Source organism: Adiantum capillus-veneris, chromosome 18 (genome assembly GCF_014529385.1).
Source record: "Adiantum capillus-veneris isolate H3 chromosome 18, ASM1452938v2, whole genome shotgun sequence".
In the NCBI taxonomy this organism is placed as follows: Eukaryota; Viridiplantae; Streptophyta; class Polypodiopsida; order Polypodiales; family Pteridaceae; genus Adiantum; species Adiantum capillus-veneris.
This window is the reverse complement of record NC_140948.1, coordinates 18,339,000-18,344,480: the sequence shown is the minus strand read 5'-3', so window position 1 is coordinate 18,344,480 and position 5,481 is coordinate 18,339,000. Positions and strand designations below refer to the sequence as shown.

General features: G+C 43.8%; 1 long non-coding RNA gene across 1 annotated transcript; it reads left to right on the top strand.

Annotated features, from left to right (window-relative positions):
- Positions 1-217: 217 nt before the first annotated feature.
- On the top strand, positions 218-3,201 carry LOC147435300 (uncharacterized). The gene is made up of 2 exons (XR_015185039.1): positions 218-1,053; positions 1,132-3,201. It is a non-coding gene; the product is annotated as an uncharacterized LOC147435300 (long non-coding RNA).
- The last annotated feature ends 2,280 nt before the right edge of the window (positions 3,202-5,481 follow it).

The following is a 5,481-nucleotide window of genomic DNA, read 5'->3' as shown; positions in this document are numbered from 1 at the left end:
AGAAAGTTTTCTTTTTCTTTTTCTGCCTAGTTAAATCTTAGCAAATAACATCTACCCAGTACGTTCTACACATTTCAAAAATATAAAGTGGACGAGAATCCTAAAAGATCCCCTTAGCGTGCAATCAAAATTAGAGGTGCATGTGGGGGCCGGGGCCCGGGGGTGATCTGGAGCACGCATGCAGCATGTATCGGCTGGGAGCGCAGGTCGGGAAACACAACAGGGATTACAGCAGGTGCACGCAGAGCCAAGGTGACGACAAATGAGCTAGCGAGCAGGGACATCGAGTGCGAAGGCAGAGTTGTATTATTTTTTTTCTTTCCATGGGTGGCCATTCCCTGCAGTTCGAGGATCCTGCTCGAGTGGTTACAGGGACAGAGGTTCAAATTGATGTCTCAGGCGTGAGTTAAAACCCTAGAAAACCTTCTGAAAGGGCAGTAAATCTTGAGAGGAAAGAGAGATTTGGCAGAATCTCAGAAGGAATTGAATAAGATAAAAGAGTAGCTAGTATGTACTTGCCAGTACCACAACATCACGAGCTTCTGTGAGGGAGGCACCGTATACCTAGCTAGGTACGATTGGGGGTAGGGGACCGCCGGCGCGGTGGAGGGGCCGGTGGTATTGTACCTACCTAGGTATGCGGTGCCTCTAGAGCAGAAGCTCACAATGTTATGCATTGTATGAAAAACACTGAAAAAGACTCTGTTTTCCTACATGAGAAAATTTCCAAATCTTCTTGTGAGTAGTGCGCCTAGCAAAGCAAGGGCCAAGGAAATAATGCTGCCGTGCAGCGACAGTAAGGAACAAACACTCAAAAGAAATAAGGGCATGAGATCTCGCTTGATTCCTTTTTTTTAAAGGATTTCTCCCAGCTGGTACCCCCTACCTACTACTACTGCCTACCTTTGCTTGGTTTTCACTTCATGCCTTCATCCAATTTTGCTTTGCCTTCCAGTTGCAGTAGTTAATTGAATGCCTTGACTCAGCTTCACCTTCAGCTGGGTGAGAAATCCATGGAGCATTGGATTCAAAGCAATCTCAACAGCTACAGAGGTAAGCGTCATGTTTGGTGAAGTACTGGATTAGAGTAGGTGTGCAAATTGCTAATTCGTGGATTAATATTGTGTTTAGATGGGATAGTGGCCAAAATTCCGGACAATCAGATGTTTCCAATTAGAGTAATCAATTTGAGAGAGACAATTGACAGTGAAGGGGGTGTGTCTTTCACCGAACCGAAGGACTGGAGCTTCCACACCATCTCTCATACATGAAGCAAGGATATCAGGGATATGTCCGAGATGGTGGGTAAGGAGGTGAAGGCTCACACAAGTTACCTCACATACAACCATGTCTTTAGAGATAAAAGCCTTCGCGATCAGCCCGGTTATTGTGCCCCAATTGAATTCCTTAAGATCCTCCAAGATGATGGGGTAGAGAGGGTTTGGTTTGATGCTCTGTGCATCAACCAAGTTTTGACAGTGAAGAGAAATGTCACGACATAATCCACATGGGAGCCTTCTACTGCCATAGCTTGAGTTGCTATGTGATAACACATGGTTTGGGCAGAGGGTTTGGATTGGTGGTTGATGCAGAAGTGCAAGCTGGTGTGGAAGCGACGGCGGTCGAGTTGCCCAGTTTTGTACGCTTGTGTCCTCCGTTTCTACAAGACATGCAGAGGGTAAGTGCCTCTGCGGCCAAAGTGGGGACCTGGGATTGGCCAGCACTTCAAAGCAGATACATGAAGGCGGTGATACTGGCAGGGAAGCGGATACCGGCTTCTGGAAAGTCTTGGAAAGCTCACTATACAAATGCACATCTGGGCGCTTCCAAAGGGTAAAGGCAAAGGCGAAGGCGAAGGTGAAGGTGGTTGCTAGTTGTGATGGCAATATGGAGCAGAGCCTGTATTTTGTGGATAGAGATGCCTATGCACCAATTATATGCTAGTATATGATAAAGACAAGGACAGGCAAAAGCGCGTGAACTGGCTCCGGTTGTGGCGCCGGCTTTACAGAATGTTGATTGGTGGCTCTTCTGGAGTTGTGGAAGAGATTTCTGTGCGTGATTGCTCTAACAAAGAAGATAGGGTGCTGTCAGTGTTAGGATTGCTGGGACTGGATGGAAAAGTGCAAAACCTGCGTACAGGGAGAACGCTCGACAAGCAAATAGCACAGATGTGCGGCATTCTTGCAAAATTCGACTGGGAAACTCTCATCAGGTTATGTGCTTCCTTTATAGGCTCCTTCGACAGCCCCAGTTTATCATGGGCTCCCCATTTTACATCCACATCGCGACAAAATCAGCAGGATCTGCATGCCTTCAGGCCCTTGGTAGGTTCCAGATCAGTGAATGTGTGTGCTTCAGGAGAACTCTCCATGGAGTGCTATGTGATCGAGGCCAAACTGCTATCCTTAGTGCAGCATGAACAACAATGCACAGAATCCTGCTGCAATGCATGCTCTGCTGTTGAGGAAGCACGTCTCGCCAACCAACCGGAATCATTGTTTGTTTTGGAGATCGTTCCTGGTCTTGCCATCCTCCTCTCCTCCTCTACAACAACTAACCAAGAACTCAGTTTCCGCACAATAGCTACTAGTGCGAACCTTTCAAGCAATTCTCAACCGGTTTTGGGAGGTAGGATGCAATTAAGCCCTAAACCTTGCACCTGTTGGTGGATTTAAGAATGTACAATGGGCTCAGATGGTATGAATATATATTGCCCAAATAAAACTCAATGGATGGCTGCTTTTATTGGGGGAGCGTAAGAAACAAGTACCCTAAGTCTCCTGGTGTTGTTGAAACAAGATCGGAACTCTTCACATTTTCCCCATGGCGGCCAGAGGCGCAATGGTTCCTTTTGATGCATTTACAAACATGAATTGTACAGTAGGCGGCGGCTGTGGGAACCGAGGACTGCAAACATTGGATCGCGGAAAGGTTTTGTGATTTCTCAAATGCTCATTGCAAGATATTCTCGCTGCGCAGATGTTTGTAGGTAGGGTATACCAACCTCGTTAATAGGTGACACGGGATTGATTCAAGGGATCAACGGCGAGCAACGGATCCACCGTCGATTCATTTCGAGGTAGCACAAAAAAGAATGGTCCCCATCCGCAATCGGGGTTTGACCCTGCGACCTGCCAATTCACACTCCCACGCTCAATCCATCTCGCCTAGCGCGCCACATTCAAAGCTATGCGAGGTTTGTACTATATAACTCTTGCCCCCCCCCCCCCCCCCCCCCCCCCCCCCCCAAAGCTCTCCGCCTCGCCGAAAATACGCCCCCCCGTTGATCCCTCGAGTGACACCCCGTGTCACTTATAAACGAGGGTATACCAATGACTAAATAATCTTCCTCTGCCATGTAGCTTCTTCAAGGCCTATGACACCCCCGGCCCCCCGGAAAAAAAAAACATACACTCTACACATTAAGAGATCCTTTTCATATTTGGCAAGGAAATAAACCTTTCATAAAGGTCGTTTTTCCAAATATAGCCAAAAAATTAAGCCATTGAAACAAGGATCTTTCGCTCACCAAGTAAAAACCCTTAATAAAAATCCTCATTCTAACATGCCAAATCACTACAGCACAATGGTTTGGGGTATATCGCAAAATATTTCTATATGTTTGGATTACCAAAATGGGATCCAAATGCCATTGTATCATCAAAATCGGCAAATTGCCTCTAAAGCGTCATTTTGCACCAAAGCAACAAAAGGATTGGGCCAAACTTACAACAAAGATTCAATAGATAGTGGGAAAGCAATGTGTGATGTCAAAGTTGGGATTGGGAGATTGTAGGAACCATAGATCAATAGACGAACAAAAAGACACACTACAGAGACTAAGTGTTCAATCATGATAAGATCAAGTGCAAAAGTCGTGAACTTAGTTGCTAATATCAAAGCCATGGAAATTTCCACAATACAATTTGAAGTTAAAAAATCCATCATTGGAGCCAAAAGTGCAAGTTAAAGACCTTCAAGCTGAACAGACACCATACTGGAGATCCACAACTATAAATCAATCACAAGGGTACCAATGGGTTCCAAATGCTGCCAAGAACTAAAGCAATGCAAAGATGCCAAAAACGACAAATTAAACCAATATTGCGACATCGGTCGAACGTGTCAAAAAGTTGACTTTTCAACATGAGTAGATTCTACATGACAAGAGGAGTCCATTTATGCCATTTGTGCACAAATTGGACATGAGGATGACTTCACAGATCCAGATACCCGCATTTCAAAGACTACATGCCAGATTTTCTATTAAGGGGAAAATTTTGACATTTGATTTTTCTTGAGCTTGCATGTATATGTTCGATAGGGGGGAATGTGTAGCATTAGTGTTGCTCAAAAATACTATTAAAGTCAAGTATCATGGTATTGGACCTCGACATCATAATTGGGAGAAATTATCATCACCAACGTCTATAACACTGGGTATATGCATCATGCTTATGAACTTCCATCAAGCTTGGATCAAAAAATCCCATCAAAACCCAAGGAATTAGAAAATTCAAAGACCCACCACCAAAATTAAGCCTAAGTTCACATCCATAGGTCCAAAATTCTTCCAACCTTCACAAAGGGCTCTTGCAAGTACAACCAATGCATAATGCCAAAGTCACCTACTATGAACAAAAGTCCAGTATTGTGGTACTGAACAAGTGTTCTCAATGCATGGATTTTACATCAGAAAACTGTTTGCATATGTATCCTACACCCCCACACCAAATCTCATCCCATTTGTACATACTAGCCACCAAATTAGAAATTATATTCAAGGGCTTGACACCTACTTTTAGTAATCCAAATCACTAAAAACTTGGGGAACACACTCATGGACGTGGACTTCCAAGTTGTCAAGAAAAACATATATGCCAAGAACTACCAAGATACTGGTCCAATGTGACATTTTTGGGTTTTTCACTTTCTTTGCATTCTTCAATGCCTCTAAACATGCTTCGTATAAGTAAATTTGTAAAGTTAGATTTTGCACACTAAATTACAAAACATGTCCACAACAAAAAAATCCTAAACTTGATTTTTTTTTACTTGACACTTGATGATGTCATGTTTGAGAATCTCTCAAAGAAGCAACAAAGGAATAAAAGTCTATAGAACTTGATCCCCTACCAGCAAGATGGAAAGAGAATCAAACAAGCAACAGTCTGCAGATTGGACAAAGACTAGGAGCACACGACCACAGTATTTCAGGGAAAGTTCACAGATGATCTTGGTACCCTAGTCGAGCTCGACATCTTGCCAAAAGATCTCAAGTCATTGCCAAAGAAATAAGAAGTCCAAAGAGTATTTAAGAAGATTGACCTCGACAAATATTTTAAGCTGCCACCCTGTGGAGTGGATTTAATGAGAGCACATGAGTTGGTATCCATAATTCAGGAGATGGCACGACTACACTAATAGACTCAAACTCAAAGCAAATCACAGTTTACATCATAGAGGAAATGGTGGTTG